This window comes from Littorina saxatilis, linkage group LG16 (genome assembly GCF_037325665.1).
Source record: "Littorina saxatilis isolate snail1 linkage group LG16, US_GU_Lsax_2.0, whole genome shotgun sequence".
Lineage (NCBI taxonomy): Eukaryota > Metazoa > Mollusca > Gastropoda > Littorinimorpha > Littorinidae > Littorina > Littorina saxatilis.
In genome coordinates, this window is record NC_090260.1 from 31,525,583 (window position 1) to 31,545,455 (window position 19,873).

Below are 19,873 nucleotides of genomic sequence, written 5' to 3' on the forward strand. Positions count from 1 at the left end.
AATCTTGACTATAATTATCAGAAAAGGGAAGGGCAGTGACCAAAAATAAATGATACAATATTTGTAAATGTGGATAAGCACTGAGGCGAAAAACTAACGTGTGTCTGTTTTTGAGCGCTTTTAGGGCACATCAATTAGGGTTGGGGTTGGGTGAAGAGGGAGATGCAAAAAAACAAAAAAACTACTGTGAATTTTGGTTATTTTTATCAAAATTCTGTTTGTTTTATAAAGTTATATCTGAGGTTTCACAGATTTTCAATTTGCACTGATACACTGGCCTCGAATGAATCCCTCGGTAATGCTTTTAGGTCTACGACCGAACCAAAATCATCCTGTTTCTTAATGTTTTGAGCAATGGGTCTTTTTTTTCTTTACATTTTAATTCAGCTTCATTCTACTCAGAAGAAATTCTTTCAATGTGATGACAAAAACATTAGATAGACGTTTGCTCGGAGAACGTTTGTCAACACAGCAACATTTAACCAAAAAAAAGGAGGACGATATAGATTGTTAGATAAAAGGATCTGTGCTTTAGCATTGTGTCTCATCGTCATTATTAACTGTTGCACTGCACACACACACACACACACACACACACACACACACACACACACACACACACACACACACACACACACACACACACACTTTTGCTCCAGTTACAATCATGTACTTCGTAAGGCTTTATTCAAGTTTGTCTCTTGTTCTTAAACATCCGAATTCAAAGCACACGTCTGAGCTGAGAATATATACATAAATGTCTGCCGCCATTCAATGTGAAATAATGTTGATTTGTGATCCAAACACTTCCGAAGAATGCTGGTTCGTGTGTCTTCAGTCAACCGGCGCCGCATCATCACAACTCCACCCCTGGCTGCCTGCAAAAATACAAACATAGATGGTGACACACACACAATTCAACCCAATTTTTGTTTTTATAATTTCTACATCCGTTGACCGAATTAGTTATCATTTGGTGTTTATTAACTACAGCTTATGCATGACGAAGGTCAACAAAGTTGTGAGTTTACAGGTTAAATGGAGGGGTACTTTGGAACACTTTTGAAAGAAGCTAAAAAATCGGACCATGAAACCTACAAACAGGAAACTTCGTGGAATGGTGATGAACAAAGTGAAATTCATGCACAACAACCATGAAGATATTCGCCGAACACGATTGACTGGAAAAATGACCCCTTCATGGTAGAGTCACACTTGCGCAAAATTAACCGATGACAGGAACGCAATCCTCTATGGGGATGCCCTCCTCCTGCCTGTAATGGCTGTACTCAAGTCACTGATTGTCTAAGGTTGTTTATGGTATACTACGTCCTTCAAATAACCCCAAAAATATCAATCTTGAAGAATTAAATCGGGTTCGTTAGTCTACCGCTCCATTTTAAACCTCGAACTGTTGAGTCCATCCCCGAATTTGGATTCTTTTTCGAAAGACAACCAAAGTCAGACCATTTCACCTACAAAATAGCATCTTTCGGGACTAGTCATGCCGAAGCTGAAATTAATGTACACCAAGTATGAAGTATACGAAATACCCTTACTTTCTTGCAGACACCTCAGTTAGCTATCATGCATGCAACTGACTCAAGAAGTCTCACTGGGGAGTTGGAAACTGTGTCGTCTTCAGCCGATTAATAAATTACAATATATCAGTAAAAACACACACACACACACACACACACACACACACACACACACACACACACACACACACACACACACACACACACACACACAGAATTACAGTCAGCATTGCAAAAAATAAAGATGAATTTTCTTATGCATAATGCCAAAGAAGGCAAATTAGTCTGATTTTTGAATTTAAACGAATGATGCAAACAGCGCTACATACCTTGTTCATATCCTGTTCTGCAATGTGGGCTGGCGTATATGTTTAATTAGCCCATTGTACATATCCTGGCGGTAAAAACTGTAAGAGATCAAAATCAGATAACATTAGGAAAATGATACCGCTTGCAGAAACAAAACACAAGAATGCATACTTCTTTCATTTTAGCCAGTCTGAAAAATTCATGTTCGCCAGTGTAAAACCTTACATGACATTTCCACGAACAGCTTCTATACAAAAGTATGCCCTAGCATTGGGAACTTCGTGGGACTCGAGAAAGGAAAAGAAATAATAGCTTAGAAACTATTCGGTGTTGTGTTGTTATCCTGCAATTGAATAGATGAAAAATCCATGCGTCCTTAAAAGGCACAGTCCTTTCCATGCAAACGATTTGGCTCAACCCAAACCTGGCGATGCTTTTACGTAGAATAAGACTTCCCCTTTCCCAAGACACATGACAAAATTCAACAGCCTGAATCAGTGAATGCTTTGTGTGCACAACAAATTGTTATTTTTTAATTTTTTTGCGAATTCACTTCATTAACAAAAAACTTGTAAAAAAAAACAAATTCACCAAATTCCAGCTGAGCAGAACTGCTTTCACAATAAGGACTGGGCCTTTAAAGGTACGTTCCTCATCATATTACCCAGTATATCAGACACCACATAGTCATGTTTGTCCAGGTTTTTACATGGAAAAAATAAAACTTTATTTTAACATGGGCACATACGTCTGACTTCTTTTGGTGGAGATTGGAGGATGTGCGATTCATTTCCTACTGGGCACTGGTGTCAACATGTGAAATTCATGAAGCGAAATGTTTTCACTATACACAGAACATAACCAGGCTATCAAATGTGTGGTATATGTTCAAGTCAGAATGATGCCCTCATCTGTGATGTCTGACATTTTGGTTCAAAATGTAAGGAATTTATAATGAGTAAAAATTTGTCTTGTCAAAAACCAAAAGCATATTCCTTCCTCTACATGCAAGACTTTCTTTTATCTGTGCATCTTCATTTAGTACAGCAAACAAACAAAAACATCACACTCTGCATAGCGAAACAACTTGCAAAGAAAACCTCACAATCTTTATTGGGAGAAAGCCCCTGACTGTTGCAATGTTTTATGCATTAAAAAAACCCACTGAAACTGTGTGTTTGAATTCTTCAGTTTGATCAGCTATATGTGTTTAAAAAGTTACCTTGATCATTCTGACATGCTGTGGCTCAAATCACATCTCAGACAATGTTGTAGACTCCATAGATCTATAGACGTTGAGGCGCATGGAAGAACTGCATTCTGTGGAAACATAAAACATACACACAGTGGAAGAACAAGTCACAACAATTTTTAGCAGCAGCAACAGTATATATGATTTTAATAGTGTGGTGTTCGTGATCTAATGAGTTGGGGGGGGGGGGGGGGGGTGGACGGGGTGGGGGAGGGGGGGATGTGAGAAGGCTAGTTGGGGAACCGGGGGAGGTTTGATATTAATCAGCATTGTTATTTAAATGTAATGACTGGAACAATGTTTAATGTATTTGGAAGACAACAACACTGCAATGTATAATGTGAACCAACTTCTGCACGACAAAGTTCAGGTAAAAAAAAAAGTTACCTGTTTCATTCTGGAAACCTTTTGGTCCCATCACATCTCAGGCGTAAACTATATGGACACATACTGTAGTGATTAAAACAAAAACCAGCATTTTAATGGACAAAACGAATTATGTGGATAGGAAAAACAGTAAGAAGAACAGGCGCAGCAAAAAAGTCAATAATCTTACTCCAAATAACACTATCACAGATTCAGTAACTGAACCCCAGTTAAGTGTTAGTGATTCAAATGACTGAATTTAAAACAGGGAGAGAGATATTGTGAATATATTTGTGTGTGTGTGTGTGTGTGTGTGTGTGTGTGTGTGTGTGTGTGTGTGTGTGTGTGTGTGTGTGTGTGTGTGTGTGTGTGTGTGTGTGTGTGTACAGGGTAAATGAAGAGCCATTGATTGGAAACAAAAACTTGTTACTGTTAAATATCAACAGTTATACAACATAAGAGGCAATGGAAAAGTATGATATGGATATGAAAATATATGTTGCAGGTGGAAGAGGGGAGGGGGAGAGGGTCTTTGTTGCTAGCAGTTAGTAAGCAACTAAGGCCAGCTGTTGTTCTGGGTGTAACCTTGTAATGTTTAAGCAAACATGTTTGTGGATCACCTTCTGCATTTAGATCTGTTTGAGTATTTGCAAAGTTACCTTGATCATTGTGGCATCCTCTTGATCCCATCACATCTGAGACTATGGCCTGTAGACTCCATTGTCAGACGCTGGAGTGATAACAAGGTCATTCTGAAAAATTGAACATAATTATGCAGAGAGGGGGCAAGGATAGGGGGGTGGGGGCAGGGTTGAAGGTTGGTTACAGTGCTAGTTGGACATGAGAGTGTTATGGGGTGAGGATGGTGCTGATATTAATAAGCATAATCAGTTAAAGCTCACAACTATCTTGATCTTCACAGACATGAATTGCATAATGAATCCACAAGCATGTACCTTTATTTTTGCCCTTGAGTTATAGGTGGAAGGAAATGTTGAGTGGTAAACACAAGTTGTATTGATCACTGGGTCAGCCTGTGGTCAGTCCCCTTTGATCTGCAGATTGCATCAGCATAAACAAACACAACGTCATCATCGTAAACAGCCTGAATGGTCAATCATGAATCTAAGAATACAAACACTGGATCTAATTTGAGAGTCTGCAAACGAGTCAGTTTGAAGATTCAATGAAAATCTGGCAGTCAATGAAGCAGATAGATCTGGCCTTGCGCTTGTGTTTGCAAGCAGATACATGTTTGAACATCCCTTATCTTAACGTTATCATTCAACAGATTGATAGTTTTCCTGACGATTTTCCTGCCGATGAGCTAAACAAACAATGAAAATCACAGAAGTGGTAAGATTTTGAAGACGAAATTCAGTCATACAAACAAACTCAACAGAAAGAATCTAGCTAACTACTGTACAGCTTTCGACAAAATCAACGCATTTGCATGCCTTAGTCATTCCTGCTTTGATTCCAATAATTCTACATGATCGTACTGCACACAAAATACGAAAACGAGCTGATCGAAATGAGTAACACTGCCTCACCTGCTATGATTGTACTGTGAAAGCGAAGGTCGTCTGCGATTCGAGATTTCAAAGTCGAACAGCGGCGTTTCTGCACTCTCAGCGGTTATCTTGCTTGGAAATGTGAAAAGCATGACTTGAAATCGAACGGAAGGCACCATTCTACCTTTTCGTTTGGGCGTTGTTTTTGTAAAATCTCCGAAAATGTCATTTCGAAAAAGGCGGTCGCCATTTTTTTGGGTGCCAACTTCTTTGAGTGGGGCTGCTAGCTAGCTGGTCCAAACGGGAGCCTCCCATTCGGTACGCAACCCTGTGAAAAAAGCTTCGTGCACCCCGACCGGGAGGGAGCGGACCGACTTGGGCAGATCTCCCATTGGTTGTCACCCACTTTGGCTTCGTGCACCTCAGCCCTGGTGGTAAAACGTAAGTACCGTCTCTGACGCGGCGGCCTAATAACCGCATCACGTAAATCAACAAGGAAAGTGAGTCAGTGGTATTAGTTCAACCCAACTCATAAAGAGTGCTTTTTACATTTAGTCAAGTTTTGACTAAATGTTTTAACGTAGAGGGGGGGAATCGAGACGAGGGTCGTGGTGTATGTGCGTGCGTGTGTGTGTGTGTCTGTCTGTGTGTGTGTGTAGAGCGATTCAGACCAAACTACTGGACCGATCTTTATGAAATTTGACATAAAAGTTCCTGGGTATGATATCCCCATACATTTTTTTCATTTTTTGGGATAAATGTCTTTGATGACGTCATATCCGGCTTTTCGTGAAAGTTGAGGCGGCACTGTCACGCCCTCATTTTTTAACCAAATTGGTTGAAATTTTTGTCAAGTAATCTTCGACGAAGCTCGGACTGCGGTATTGCATTTCAGCTGGGTGGCTTAAAAATTACTTAATGACTTTGGTCATTAAAAAAATGAAAATTGTAAAACAATATGTTTTTTTATAAAACGATCCAAATTTACATTCATCTTATGCTCCATCATTTGCTGATTCCAAAAACATATAAATATGTTATATTTGGATTAAAAACAAGCTCTGAAAATTAAATATATAAAAATTAATATGAAAATTAAATTTTCGAAATCAATTTAAAAACACTTTCATCTTATTCCTTGTCGGTTCCTGATTCCAAAAACATATAGATATGATATGTTTGGATTAAAAACACGCTCAGAAAGTTAAAACGAAGAGAGGTACAGAAAAGCGTGCTATCCTTCTCAGCGCAAGTACTACCCCGCTCTTCTTGTCAATTTCACTGCCTTTGCCGTGAGCGGTGGACTGACGATGCTACGAGTTGCTGCGTTGCATTGCGTTCAGTTTCAAGTCATTCTGTGAGTTCGACAGCTTGACTAAATATTGTATTTTCGCCTTACGCGACTTGTTTCTTCTTCTTTTTGATTCGGAATAAAAATCTCGTGGCAGTAATTTTCTCGTGTTACACCGGATACTCTCGAGCGCTTCTACACATGTGATCCGCCCACTTATATAAAAATAATAATAATAAAGATAGCTTATATAGCGCCGCTTCACAAATTTAACTATGCTCTTAGCGCTGTACATCGAAATATAACAATTTCAATAATATAAATACAAAGATGATATTATCATAATACACATTTACAAATACCACTCACGTACATACATCCTCGTGCACACCACGCGCATACACACTCCGACTCATTAACAAGTGCTTCCATCCCCCTGCCACTGAGATGTTCATATAGCCCCCTGGACAAGCTCACACCATGTCCGTCTCCTCTCTAGACTGTACATACACTCAGCAAGAAAAAGAAAGACTAAATGCAAATTTCATACACAGCCCTATAGCTCAATCAAAGCTGAGGCAAGTATACAACAAGTCGCGTAAGGCGAAAATACAATATTTAGTCAAGTAGCTGTCGAACTCACAGAATGAAACTGAACGCAATGCCATTTTACTCGTAGCATCGTTTTATATATTTAATTTTCAGAGCTTGTTTTTAATCCGAATATAACATATTTATATGTTTTTGGAATCAGCAAATGATGGAGAATAAGATAAACGTAAATTTGGATCGTTTTATAAATTTTTTTTTTTTTTTACAATTTTCCGATTTTTAATGACCAAAGTCATTAATTAATTTTTAAGCCACCAAGCTGAAATGCAATACCGAAGTCCAGGCTTCGTCGAAGATTACTTGACCAAAATTTGAACCAATTTGGTTGAAAAATGAGGGCGTGACAGTGCTGCCTCAACTTTCACGAAAAGCCGGATATGACGTCATCAAAGACATTTATCAAAAAAATGAAAAAAACGTTCGGGGATTTTATACCCAGGAACTCTCATGTCAAATTTCATAAAGATCGGTCCAGTAGTTTAGTCTGAATCGCTCTACACACACACACACACACAGACACACACACAGACACACACACGCACACACGCACATACACCACGACCCTCGTTTCGATTCCCCCTCGATGTTAAAATATTTAGTCAAAACTTGACTAAATATAAAAAGACACATTCAAACAACAAATCTAACTTCACCTCTAACAGTCTATAAAGATGGCAAGGACAATTTACAAGGATTCGCGAAAAAGGTGCGTTTTAAGGGAACTGCGGAAAGAGTCCTTAGAAGCAGAATGGCGAACGGAGGAAGGGAGAGAATTCCAGACAATGGCAGCCGCAGAGGCAAACGAGCGATCTCCAAAAGAAGGCAAGCTTCGCTCGAGAGTTTCCAGTTTGCGACTGTCAGCGCGTGAGCGGAGGTTGTAGTCAGAGGGATTGTCATATGTGACGAGCAGTTCCTTGAGGTATTTAGGGCCATCTTCAAATTTGGCAGAGAAACAGATACAAGCAAGCTTGTATCTGATACGAGCGGACACGGGAAGCCAATGAAGGGAACGAAGAAGTGGTGTATCCATCTCTCTGCCCCCTCCTGTCCCCTCCCTCACCCCCAATCTGTGTAGCTATCCCTTCTGTTGGTACCAATTAGCAGTAAAGCAATTAAGGGTGGCAGAGAGCTTCACCCTGGCACTAACGCCTCTTAATGAATAGCCCAAGGCCCCTGGTACCCCCCTTCTGGGAATAACAAGATTCTCATAAGCTCTCTCTGTCTCTGTGTATCGGTGTCTGTTTTACTGTCTGTCTCTCTGTCTGTCTGTCTGTCTCTATCTCTGTTCCTGTCTGTCTCTCTGTTTCTTTCTGTTTCTGTCTGTCTGTCTGTCTGTCTGTCTGTCTGTCTGTCTGTCTCTCTGTCTGTCTGTCTGTTTCTATTTCTTTCTCTCTCTCTCTATCATTCTCTCCCCCCTCTCTCTCTCGCTCTCTCTCTCTCCACACACCCACGCCTATTCCAAACCCATGTTTTTTATATTTAGTCAAGTTTTGACTAAATATTTTAACATCGAGGGGGAATCGAAACGAGGGTCGTGGTGTATGTGCGTGTGTCTGTGTGTCTGTGTGTCTGTGTGTGTGTGTGTGTGTGTGTGTAGAGCGATTCAGACTAAACTACTGGACCGATCTTTATGAAATTTGACATGAAAGTTCCTGGGTATGAAATCCCCGAACGTTTTTTTCATTTTTTTGATAAATGTCTTTGATGACGTCATATCCGGCTTTTCGTGAAAGTTGAGGCGGCACTGTCACGCCCTCATTTTTCAACCAAATTGGTTGAAATTTTGGTCAAGTAATCTTCGACGAAGCCCGGACTTCGGTATTGCATTTCAGCTTGGTGGCTTAAAAATTAATTAATGACTTTGGTCATTAAAAATCGGAAAATTGTAAAAAAAAATAAAAATTTATAAAACGATCCAAATTTACGTTTATCTTATTCTCCATCATTTGCTGATTCCAAAAACATATAAATATGTTATATTCGGATTAAAAACAAGCTCTGAAAATTAAATATATAAAAATTATTATCAAAATTAAATTGTCCAAATCAATTTAAAAACACTTTCATCTTATTTCTTGTCGGTTCCTGATTCCAAAAACATATAGATATGATATGTTTGGATTAAAAACACGCTCAGAAAGTTAAAACAAAGAGAGGTACAGAAAAGCGTGCTATCCTTCTTAGCGCAACTACTACCCCGCTCTTCTTGTCAATTTCACTGCCTTTGCCATGAGCGGTGGACTGACGATGCTACGAGTATATACGGTCTTGCTGAAAAATGGCATTGCGTTCAGTTTCATTCTGTGAGTTCGACAGGTACTTGACTAAATATTGTATTTTCGCCTTACGCGACTTGTTTTACATTTAGTCATGCTGTGACTAAATTTTTAACATAGGGAATCGAGACGAGGGTGGTGGTGTTTGTGTGAATGTGTGTATGATTGTGTGTGTGTGTGTGTGTAGGAGTGTGTGTGTGTGTGTGTGTGTGTGTGTGTGTGTGTGTGTGTGTGTCTGTCTGTCTGTCTGTGTGTGTGTAGAGCGATTCAGACTAAACTACTGGACCGATCTTTATGAAATTTGACATGAGAGTTCCTGGGAATGATATCCCTCGACGTTTTTTTGTTTCTTTCGATAAATACCTTTGATGACGTCATATCCGGCTTTTTGTAAAAGTTGAGGCGGCACTGTCACACCCTCATTTTTCAAACAAATTCATTGAAATTTTGGCAAAGCAATCTTCGACGAAGGCCGGGGTTTGGTATTGCATTTCAGCTTGGTGGCTTAAAAACTAATGAGTGAGTTTGGTCATTAAAAGTCGGAAACGTGTAATTAAATTTTTTTTAATTAAACGATCCAAAAACATTTTCATCTTATTCTTCGTCATTTTCTGATTCCAAAAACATATACATATGTTATATTTGGATTAAAAACAAGTTCTGAAAATTAAAAATAGAAAAATTATGATCAAAATTAAATTTCCGAAATCGTTATAAAAACTATTTCATGTTATTCCTTGTCGGTTCCTAATTCCAAAAACATATAGATATGATATGTTTGGATTAAAAACACGCTCAGAAAGTTAAAACGAAGAGAGGTACAGTAAAGCGTGCTATGAAGCACAGCGCAATCGCTACCGCGCCAAACAGGCTCGTCACTTTCACTGCCTTTTGCACTAGCGGCGGACTACGTTCAGTTTCATTCTGCGAGTTCAACAGCTTGACTAAATGTAGTAAATTCGCCTCACGCGACTTGTTTTTCTATCTCTCTTCTTCTTCTGGGCAAATGATTCTGCTGGCTCATATGCCCACTCTCTCTCTCTCTCTCTCTCTCTCCCTCTCTCTCTCTCTGTCTCTGTCTCTCTCTCTCTGTGTCTCTCTGTGTGTCTCTGTGTCTCTGTCTCTGTCTCTCTCTCTCTGTCTCTCTCTGAATCAAGGAGTGCAAGATGAGAACCGTTTTTTGAAAGATTTCAGAGAAAGATTGATTGATTGTAGATGGCAGGAATGGAATTTTCATGTTCAGAACAGTGATAAATTTGCGTTATATAGGACATTTTGCACTGTGCACGAAGTAAAACCTTATCTATTATTGAACATGGATAGGCATTTGAAAATTATTATGGCAAGATTCCGAGGTGGAATAACAGAACTATTAATTTTGTGCACGTTAATCGATATAAGAGATACGATGCGGATATGTTGTTATGCCCATTGTGCAGGGAACGTACGGAAGATGAGTTTCATTTTGTGCTTTGTTGCCCCGCACTTCGTTATTTGCGATGCCAGTTCATTCCTGCTAAGTTTTATAGAAACCCAAGTTTTCACAAGTTCTCTATGCTTATGGCATCTGTGAATGAAGGTATTGTTCGAAAGTTGTCAGTTTATGTGTACAAAGCATTTCGGCTACGTAGTGTTGTTATGTCTTAGTTCATGTAAGCCTACGATATATTTTATTTGAAATGTAATGTCTTAGTTCGTGTATGATTTATTTAATTTGATTTGTGTGCAAATGTCATTATGTCATTGTATATATGTTCACCCCCCTCATAAGGGGCTATGGCCTAAATGAGTAAACAATCCAATCCAATCCAATCCAATCTATCTCTCTCTCTCTCTCTCTCTCTCTCTCTCTCTCTCTCTCCCTCTCTGTCTCTGTCTCTCTCTGTCTCCCTCTCTCTGTCTCTGTCTCTCTCTCTCTCTCTCTCTCTCTCTCTCTCTCTCTGCTGTTCTTCAAGATAATCTCCTTCTCATGATGACTATTATCAAGATTACCATGGACGTGTCCATTATTACATCGTCAGCTTGTACACATGAAACAAAATAATCACGAACAAAGCAAACCCACAGCGTGGCTGCTTTCTACGCTGACGTGTATGCCAATCTGTCAAGTTTTCGTCTGTATTGCTTGCTCGGTCGCCTGCTGAAAGCATCATATTATATGACCCTCCACCACGGAATGAGTCACATGTCACCTTGGCATGATTTTTATATTTTTACATTTTCCTAAAGAGTTTGTTATGCTCTATCCAGTGGTGAAAACCGTTTTAGAAAAGAGTGAAAACTGTTTGAGTTATAAGCCTGTTACCAGACACTCCCCGGACTTATATTAAGCCTAGCGCAGAACCGCGCGAGGTGACATGCGACTCATTTCGTGGTGGGGGGTCACATATAATATGGACCATTTGTGAATTTCTCTGTATCTAATTTTCGCAGAATGTCTATCACAGCTAATTCACTCTAATCAGGCCTAACGGTTATTCTAAGAGAGAAAGGGGACTACCACACACAAAATGAAACTTCTTCGCAAGAAAACAAGCTAGTTATCAGCCAGAAACAAAAACTGGTTCTCATTAGGCCACCTTCATCTAATCATGCATTCAACTGCTTCGTTTCTGTTTGGGTTGGAGACATAGAATCAATGGATGTATGACACAGAGAAAAGAACAGATTGCTTCACTGGACTGCTTGATTGCTTGCTGGCTTGCGTGACCAATTGTGTATACATATAGTCAATTTATTTATCCCAGCGAAGCTGGAGGTATCCTGTGAACGCTATACTGTAACAAAGAAACTACAATGGGAAGAAGGATAACTTCCTCATTGGGCATGCTTAGAAATGAGAATGGCTAAATATGAGTTATTCCCCTTTGCTGCATGCTGACCAGACTGTCTCCTGCTTTGTTATGACTAGTACAGTCGATCTTTCTCATGTTGTGACTTGCTTTATTTTCACATTTTCGGTATTTAAAACAGCAAACACACACACACACACACACACACACACACACACACACACACACACACACACATACACTGAAGAAGTTTCCATTCTGATTCGGTTATTTTATTTGGTGCTATATGTTTGCTTCACATTGTTTCTTTTTTTTACATTGCTTGAGGTATCCCCATTCGCTAAACACATCCATAATGCATGCATGGCTCATTCGAAAGAGGGCAACTGAACAACTGATGCCCAATAGCAATAAATACTGAACAACTGAACAATAAATAGCAATAAAATGATGACAGTGCCAAGTTTTTAAGTACAAAGTGAAATCATGTGACTGGACAAAGGCACAATTACAAAATACAAATAAAAAAATCGTGGCCCATTTTAAATTAAGTTCTCAGCTCATGGGGAAGCATAAGATGACCCTAGAAACCGAAATTAGGAGACCTCCCGCCCCCAGGGCAGACTACAAAAAAAAAAGGGGGGGGGGGGGTAATTTGTGAAAAAGTATAAAAGGAATCAAAAACTGTATACATGTATTTAGTTAATACCCCAAAAAGTTGTATAGTATATACAATGTCAGACCCTAAAGAAAGTTTGTTAGTCATTGCTTAGGCAAAACAAAGCAAAATAGTCTGTTTACGGTATCCCGACCAACCCTATTATTTTTTCCCCGCCAACCCTAGACCTTTTTTTTGGCATTTGGAGAAAAAGAAAAAGAAAAAAAATCAATTTTGTTCCTGTTTTTTTGCAAAATAATTTAAAAAGATGGTTATAAAAAAAAAATTAAGAAAAGCCGACCTACCGACCCTCTTTTTGTGTGCCTATGTTACTGTAAACAGACCAAAAGGTACATCAAAAACAACACACCAGGGATGCTACTCTCCCCTTAAAAATAGCCATGGGTCATAGGTGTGACGTTTGAATCTTTTAGCTAAATAAAACCATAGGCAATTGATCGGAAATATCAGGAAAAATCTTACAAGTTTATTATTTGTTTGCTTGGACCAATCCTCTTGCCGAAGTGTTTTACAGTAAAAATTGATTTTACGTCAAAAGTATCACAGGAATATCGAATGTTGAGGTAAGGCTGGGATAGCCAAGTTCAAGAATAACGGAAGGTGACTGTTGAATCTTTTTGAAAATGTATAAAAATATAGATGGTAGGCAATTCAAAATTAAAACAAGAAGGGCAAAGCCCATACGACTCACATGCTTTACACATTTTTCCTACCAAAATACATGTGACCTTGACCCAAGGTCAAGGTCATCCAAGGTCATGCAACACAAAGCTGTTAATTCAAGACATAGGAAGTACAATGGTGCTTATTGGCTCTTTCTACCATGAGATATGGTCACTTTTAGTGGTTCACTACCTTATTTTGGTCACATTTCATAAGGGTCAAAGTGACCTTGACCTTGATCATATGTGACCAAATGTGTCTCATGATGAAAGCATAACATGTGCCCCACATAATTTTTAAGTTTGAAACAGTTATCTTCCATAGTTCAGGGTCAAGGTCACTTCAAAATATGTATACAATCCAACTTTGAAGAGCTCCTGTGACCTTGACCTTGAAGCAAGGTAAACCAAACTGGTATCAAAAGATGGGGCTTACTTTGCCCTATATATCATATATAGGTGAGGTATTGAATCTCAAAAACTTCAGAGAAAATGGGAAAAATATGAAAAATAGCTGTTTTTTAGGCAACATTTATGGCCCCTGCGACCTTGACCTTGAAGCAAGGTCAAGATGCTATGTATGTTTTTTGGGGCCTTGTCATCATACACCATCTTGCCAAATTTGGTACTGATAGACTGAATAGTGTCCAAGAAATATCCAACGTTAAAGTTTTCCGGACGGACGTCCGGACGGACGGACGTCCGGACGTCCGGACGGACGGACGGACGGACGACTCGGGTGAGTACATAGACTCACTTTTGCTTCGCATGTGAGTCAAAAAGGACTCTCGGAGCATGGACTTTTGAGTCAAAAATTAAAGAAGGCTCTATGAGCCGAAGTACATGTTTTGTCTCTTTTTTATATTTAGTCAAGTTTTGACTAAATATTTTAACATCGAGGGGGAATCGAAACGAGGGTCGTGGTGTATGTGCGTGTGTGCGTGTGTGTGTGTGTCTGTGTGTGTGTCTGTGTGTGTGTGTGTGTGTAGAGCGATTCAGACTAAACTACTGGACCGATCTTTATGAAATTTGACATGAGAGTTCCTGGGTATGAAATCCCCGAACGTTTTTTTCATTTTTTTGATAAATGTCTTTGATGACGTCATATCCGGCTTTTCGTGAAAGTTGAGGCGGCACTGTCACGCCCTCATTTTTCAACCAAATTGGTTGAAATTTTGGTCAAGTACTCTTCGACGAAGCCCGGGGTTCGGTATTGCATTTCAGCTTGGTGGCTTAAAAATTAATTAATGACTTTGGTCATTAAAAATCTGAAAATTGTAAAAAAAAATAAAAATTTATAAAACGATCCAAATTTACGTTTATCTTATTCTCCATCATTTGCTGATTCCAAAAACATATCAATATGTTATATTCGGATTAAAAACAAGCTCTGAAAATTAAATATATAAAAATTATTATCAAATTTTTTTTTCGAAATCAATTTAAAAACACTTTCATCGTATTCCTTGTCGGTTCCTGATTCCAAAAATATATAGATATGATATGTTTGGATTAAAAACACGCTCAGAAAGTTAAAACGAAGAGAGGTACAGAAAAGCGTGCTATCCTTCTTAGCGCAACGAATACCCCGCTCTTCTTGTCAATTCCACGGGCACTGCCTTTGCCACGGGCGGTGGAGTGACGATGCTACGAGTATACGGTCTTGCTGCGTTCAGTTTCATTCTGTGAGTTCGACAGCTACTTGACTAAATATTGTATTTTCGCCTTACGCGACTTGTTTTTATTTTGAATTCCCTACGATCTATATTTTGATACAATTTTGGACCCTCTTTGTACGGAGAGAGTTGGCAATTGTTAATCACATTCTCTCATCTCATCGACTCTCCTTCGGCTCCTTGGTAACATGCGTTCCGTCTCTGCCAGGAATGGACACAGCAGCAGATAACCGGTAAATATGTAACAGGCATAAATGGCAAAATAGCTCGCCTCGCCTGATAATATATGAGACAACTGTTCTATTACAAAGTCTTTCTTGGGAGGCTTGGCTAATTTACTCGCTCGTTTTACACGGGGTTCCATCGTTTTCTTTTCTAATCGGAAAACCTTGCTCCTCAGTTTGTTGACCTTCTGCCGAAGTTCCGCTTCACGAGGGGATGGGGAGGATGACGACTTTGATGCTTTACATCCTATGTCCTCCAGGATCGCCTGAATGTCATCTAAAAAAGAAAACACACACACAAAACACACATAAAATAACATAACCATAACAAGTTACAACCTGGAAGAAATTAAAACATGTGTAATTCAATCACAAAATGAAAATAAACAATAGCGTAGGAAGGCAGGCCAGAAATGAAGTGTATTAGCAACTATGGATTCGATGTGGAACAATGATGGAATTGACCTTGTTTGGTACTGAATGGGTGAGGCCATTAGAACTGTACCCACGGAATACGCGCTATATAAGCTTTATATTGATTGATTGATTGATTGATTAGGACAACAGTACCAGGTAAACTCCTCACACACCATGCCTCTTTCTTTCTTTCTTTATTTGGTGTTTAACGTCGTTTTCAACCACGAAGCTTATATCGCGACGGGGAAAGGGGGGGGGGGGGGGGGAGATGGGAATAGAGCCACTTATTAATTGTTTCTTGTCAAACCATGCCTCTAACAGGATATGTTTCCCATCTTTACGTGTGGGAACTACAGGTACAATTTCATCCATCCATGCATCCGCCCTATACAGCTTCTTCTTCTTCTGCGTTCGTGGGCTGAAACTCCCACGTGCACTCATTTATTTGCACAAGTGGAATTTTATGTGTATGACCGTTTTTACCCCGCCATTTAGGCAGCCATACGCCACTTTCGGAGGAAGCATGCGGGGTATTTTTGTGTTTCTAAAACCCACCGAACTCTGACATGGATTACAGGATCTTTTTCGTGCGTATTTGGTCTTGTGCTTGCGTGTACACATGAAGGGGGATAAGTCACTAGCAGGTCTGCACATAAGTTGACCTGGGAGATCGGAAACATCTCCACACTTAACTCACCAGGCGGCCGCGACCGGGATTCGAACCCTCGACCTTCCGAGTTAATAGACCGACGTCTTACCACCCCGCCCCAGCGCCCGTCACCCTATACAGCGATTATCAACTACGTAATGGATGGGTTTAAACATTTTTTGATGTCAGGGTGTTCTTCATGGTTAAAAATCTCTTACCTGGTTGAACAATTTGTGTATCAGGCGACAGGTCGGTGCTGGCTTCATTTGTAGCTACCCTTTGCGATGGTGGCTTCCTCCCACTAGCAACCTGCAAATTGCACAGCTCTTTAACTGACAAACTCACAACCAACACCCAGTCACAATGAAACATTTCTCCCAATTTCATGGCATTGGTCTTAGGCCACACACAAAAAGTGTATGTTTCTGGTAAGGCAAAACAAAAAATAATCTGTTTACGGTATCCGGACCGACCCTATTTTTTTCCCACCGGCCCTAGACTTTTTGGGGGCATTAAAAAATAAAATTAAAATATTCAGATGGCTAAAATACAAAACTAAAAAGCCGACCTACCGACGCTATTTTTGGGGGGCCTATGTTACCTTAAACAGACTTTTTTGTGACCTAACATGACTAAAGGTGGAGATTTTTTTTCTAACCTTTTTTTTTAAAACCATCTTTTAAACTATTTTGTTGAAAAACAGGAAAACAATTGATTTTCGAATACCCCTTTTATTTTTGAAAATGCAAAAAAAAAAAAATGTCTAGGGTCGTCGGGAAAACATAGGTAGGGTCAGGTGACCAGAAACATACAACTTTTTTGTTGTTGACGCCGACCCTATACCTTTTTTGCCATTTGGGGCTGTTTTTTTGCAAAATAAGTTCATCATATCATCATAATCAGGACGTCGATCCAAAATAAGTAACTTTTTTTTGTTGGCCTTATCATTTTTTTGCGCTAAATGCAAACAGGCATTATTTGATGGGAACAATGCTGTTGTTTTCAATTCTTACATCAGCCTCAAACTTGTCATTACTCAACCTGCATTTAATAGTGTGCTTCTTTGGTTTGCAAAAACCTAAAACCAATAAATAAATAACCTTCGGTGGTGGATTGGGCACTGCAAACAATGTCGGGACAGCATTCCACACAAGTGATCCTCTCTGCAGGATTGTTTTACTGGTTGGCCTCAAAGTGATCAGTACAAAGCTTGAGACCTTGAACAGCAGCTGGCTGCAGCTTTTCAAAGTCCTCTCGCCTTGTGAATTGCATCCATATTCTGCACCTAGTTTGACAATAAAAACAACAATGTTATTGTTAAACTAAGCAAAAAGGAAAGACAAAGAAAGCTAAATCAGATCTTCAGTCTAAATCTAACGCTCTGCCTGAACGCAAAACGGATGAGTGATGTACCTTTGTACTGTAGTTTTCCCGTAAGCAAGGTTTGATAAAGGTTTCGGCAAATATGCCCACGGGTTTGTCATCAAGTGTAAACTGTTGTTTTGTACTGACTGCTGACTCACACTCACAGTCGTAAGTACTCGCTGACGCTGTAGTCTACTGAGTGAGTTGACTCGAGCCATTGCATTCTCATTCTGAAGAAGGTAAACCTGATGAAATAATCACTGCACAACCCACCTTTTTTCTTCTGTAGGGAACTTGTGGAAAGTTTTCCCGAAGCAGCTCTGTTTGTAACGGGCGTTCTTGCAACAAAAAGCCGAGCACAATTATTTACCACCACCTCGCACACGATCGGTACCTACGCGATCCGCCATTTTGTTTTCGCCGCCAGCATGTGACTAGGGACGATAACCCACAAACACTTTTTCGCATTTTCTTCGCAAGTTCCACGTCTTCCTTTTGTACAGTGTTTGACTGTAATCGACTTGAGAAATGTGCATACCGAATAATACATGATAAAGAAGGATTCTTTGTGCCCGGCTACGTGCTACAGGTGGAGATGGAAGTTCACCAAAAATTGGGACCATACTAACAAAAATACGGTGGGTGCAATAGTCGCCCCCATTTTTTCAGCAAACGCCACCCAAGGCCGTTTTGGACGGGTAGAAATTCCGTAGTTTCCAAGTCTATGGATAAAGCTCGCGTAAGAAGAATACGTCACGGTCGAAAGTCTTTGACGTCAATTAATGCATCATGACGTCATGCCTCCCTGACGTCTTTCTCTCTCGCGCAGTGTGTGTGTTTGTGTTCATTTTGTGCACATGTGTTAGTGTTACTGTTTGTGTGTGTGTGTGTGTGTGTGTGTGTGTGTGTGTGTGTGTGTGTGTGTGTGTGTGCGCGCACGCGTGCATGAGTCTGTACTCGTATGTGTGTGGTGTGTGTGTATTTGTGTGTGTCTCTGTGTGTGTGTGTGTGTGTGTGTGTGCGCACGCGTGCATGAGTCTGTACTCGTGTGTGTGTAAATGTGTGTGTGGGTATAAGTGTATGTGTGTGCGTGTATGTGTGTTTGTTTGTAAAGGTGTGTATGTCCGTCTGTCCATAATGCGTATGGGTGTGTGTTTTGTGTGTATGAAGTTTTTTGTGAGAGTGAGTGAGTGCGTGTTAGTGAGTGTGTGCATGTGTGTGTGTGTGACTTGGGGTGTGTGTGTGTGCGTGTGTGTGTGTGTGTGTGTGTGTGGGTGTGTGTGTGTTTGAGAGAGAGAGTGTGTGTGTGAATGTGTGTGTGCATGAGTTTGTGTGTATGTTTGTGTGTGTATGAGTGTGTATATGTGTTTGTTTGTAAAGGTGTGTGTGTCCGACTGTCTATGTGCGTATTTGTTTGTGCGTATGTACAGTGTGTGTGTGTGTGTGTGTGTGTGTGTGTGTGTGCCTGTTTGTATAAGAGAGAAAGAGAGAGAGAAAGAGAGAGAGAGAGTGGGTGGGTGTGTGTATGTGTGTGTGTGTGCGTAAGTGTATGTGTGTGTGTATGTGTGTTTGTTTGTAAAGGTGTTTATGTCCGTCTGTCTATATGTGCGTATGGGGGTGTGTTTTGTGTGTATGAAGTGTGTGTGAGAGAGTGAGTGAGTGCGTGTGAGTGAGTGTGTATGTGTGTACGTGTGTGACTTGGGGTGTGTGTGTGTGTGAGAGTGCGTGTGTGTGTGTGTGTGTGTGTGTGTGTGTGTGTGTGTGTTCGTGTGTGTGTGTGTTTGAGAGAGAAAGAGAGAGAGTAAGAGAGAGGTTTGTCTTTCGCTGGGGTATGCAGTGCCTTGGCGTTGCACATCTACTTAATTTATTTATTTTATTTATTAAGGAGATTTCTATAGCGCATAACTAAAAGCACCATGCGCTTTACAATATCACTAGGTATAAGCACACGCAAACATACTCTGATTAAATAGAACTTAGCCTAACAAGACATACTAAGAACACTAAACATTTGAGTTCATACAAAAATAGAGAATTAAATTAAATACTGGACAAACGATTAAAATAAGCTTAAGGCTCAATTGCTCCCGTTCTGGGCGGAGAGAAGTAAACACTATGCACTGTAATCAATCAATCAATATGAGGCTTATATCGCGCGTATTCCGTGGGTACAGTTCTAAGCGCAGGGATTTATTTTTTTTATTTTTTTAAATTTTTTTTGATTTTATGCAATTTATATCGCGCACAT

The 19,873-nt window shown here is 39.9% G+C and overlaps 2 long non-coding RNA genes across 5 annotated transcripts; both read right to left on the minus strand.

The window, feature by feature from the left end:
* Window positions 1–670: 670 nt before the first annotated feature.
* LOC138950822 (uncharacterized) lies at window positions 671–5,414 on the minus strand. 4 transcript variants are annotated; one of them, XR_011450815.1, is made up of 7 exons: window positions 5,022–5,414; window positions 4,425–4,523; window positions 4,128–4,220; window positions 3,490–3,537; window positions 3,073–3,170; window positions 1,871–1,948; window positions 671–878 (listed from the first exon to the last, which is right to left on the minus strand). It is a non-coding gene; the product is annotated as an uncharacterized lncRNA (long non-coding RNA). The 4 variants fall into 4 exon arrangements; XR_011450814.1 differs by having other exon boundaries at window positions 3,490–3,552; XR_011450816.1 differs by lacking the exon at window positions 3,490–3,537.
* Window positions 5,415–12,209: 6,795 nt separating this feature from the next.
* LOC138950824 (uncharacterized) lies at window positions 12,210–18,160 on the minus strand. The gene is made up of 3 exons (XR_011450818.1): window positions 17,361–18,160; window positions 16,479–16,569; window positions 12,210–15,471 (listed from the first exon to the last, which is right to left on the minus strand). It is a non-coding gene; the product is annotated as an uncharacterized lncRNA (long non-coding RNA).
* Window positions 18,161–19,873: the final 1,713 nt, after the last annotated feature.